We start from the raw sequence: 2007 nt of genomic DNA on the forward strand, positions 1-2007 counted from the left end.
GTAGACACTTCTCCTCAATACTTGCTATAGCCAGATTGCTGTTGTTGTTAAATGTCATTGAGTCGATTAGTGGCTTTGAACCTCTGATCCTGTGGTAAGCAACCTCTGATCCTGTGGTAAGCAGCCCAGTATTCATCTTACAGGGCTGCACCAGAACGCCATATCATTTAGACATTTAAAATAAAAATGTAAAACATTGCAAAGAATATATTACTATGCCATGAAAAAACTCATTTGGAAACTTGCAAGTTTATAACATAATCAGTGAATTAGTGTTTATTGATCTGAGTTATAAGCTCATGAGAACTAGAGAAAGTCCACATACATATTCTCTTTTGGTACTTAAAATTAAAGCCTAGAGTATTTGAGTTCAATAAACTTTGAGGTAGAAAAAACATTCAAAACCTGGTAAAGTTTGAAGTTAAGTGGATTGCTCTTTAACTGTATAGCCTTTAAAAGTCCACTTAACCAGTCTGAGCTTCAGAGCATCCCTTTTATCAACCGTTACATGACTCCATTGAGCTAGATATCCCAATGTTGCAGTGTAAAGTATGAGAGCCACTACCCATACATATGCCTACTGAGCTCTTGAAATGTAGCTATTGCAACTGAAGAAATGTTACTTAATTTCAACTTATTAACATTTAAAAAAAAAAAAAACTATTATAGTATAATTTTTCTAGCAGTGATTATATGTTGCAATAAAAATATTTTTTGTATACTAGCTTAAAAACATATCAAAATTCATTTGACTTGATTTTTTGTTCTTTTTTTAATTTTCCAATATAGCTCCTAGAAGATTTACAATTGCTTTGTGGCTCTCATATTTATTTTAGACTGTGCTTTGAGACCGACTTAGTTTTCATTCACTTTGCTTCTACTTCCAGTAACATTTATAAAAATAGCTGTAAATTTTAAACAGAAGCATTAGTGAGCTTTATTATACTTTGACTCTGGATTAAATTACGTTTCTATTTTTCCTACTTTAAACCATAAAGCATGCAGTTTTCACAAGAGGGAACCTCTATCCTACCTGAACAGGGATAAAAATACCACTTTCCTTAGAAATATAACCTCCTTGCAGTTCATGTTAATCAGTGTCTGCCCTGCAACTCCAGGTAGAGCCACTTATCCTAGATATAACTTCTTATTTTAAGAACATACTTTGAACGTATCTTTTGGAGATTAAAGGCCACCCTTAAGAAAGTTGCTAGGTGAAATAGCTCTTCTTAGTTGAAGGATAAAAGAGACAAATGTTTGCCTATGCTGTTTAATCTGATGGACTAAAATTTTCTGGAGTTTGGAAAGAAAGCAATATGTGTGTGTTTTTTCATGAGCACGGAGGCTCCTGGTAATCCTAGATTTTTCAGAGCAGTGTCTTGACCTTTCCTGCATACTCCCTGACATTTAAAGGCCAGGACAATCAAGTCTATCTCAGAGGTAAAAACTGCCAGTTCAAGGTTTCATCTGCCAACCTCCTCTAGATGCCATGTTCAAGGCTAGGAATTAAGCCCAGCATGCCATTATTCTTTAAAAAACAGCACAGAAGAAAACGCATTTAGACTCATGGTTCCAAATGATTTATATCTTCCCTAAAGAACTAAAATTGATATTTTGGCTTAGATCTGGAATGCTTATCAAGTGGTACCTTATTGAAAATCATAATACCATATGAAAATACTTCTTTGGGTACCTATTAATTTGCCTCACAAAGCATCTTTAGTCAAATCATTGATCTTTGTCCCTTTTAATTCAGAATAATATACTATTTTAGAAGGTTGACGCTGCTTTCTTATTTTATTTTCTTCAGTATCTTCTCCATGATTATAAAAACTGGGACCTTTAGGTTTCTATACCTGAATAGTGTTTTATCTACATCATTGAAAGTTACATGTTTTTGTCTTTTTATCTGGTTTTCTGTGAAACATGCATGGCTTGTTTTCTCCATACATTCATCATTTCTTATCATTTAATCCCAAGTAAGGAGCTCTGGTAGCGTAGTGGTTA

Source organism: Chrysochloris asiatica, unplaced genomic scaffold (genome assembly GCF_000296735.1).
Source record: "Chrysochloris asiatica unplaced genomic scaffold, ChrAsi1.0 scaffold00560, whole genome shotgun sequence".
In the NCBI taxonomy this organism is placed as follows: Eukaryota; Metazoa; Chordata; class Mammalia; order Afrosoricida; family Chrysochloridae; genus Chrysochloris; species Chrysochloris asiatica.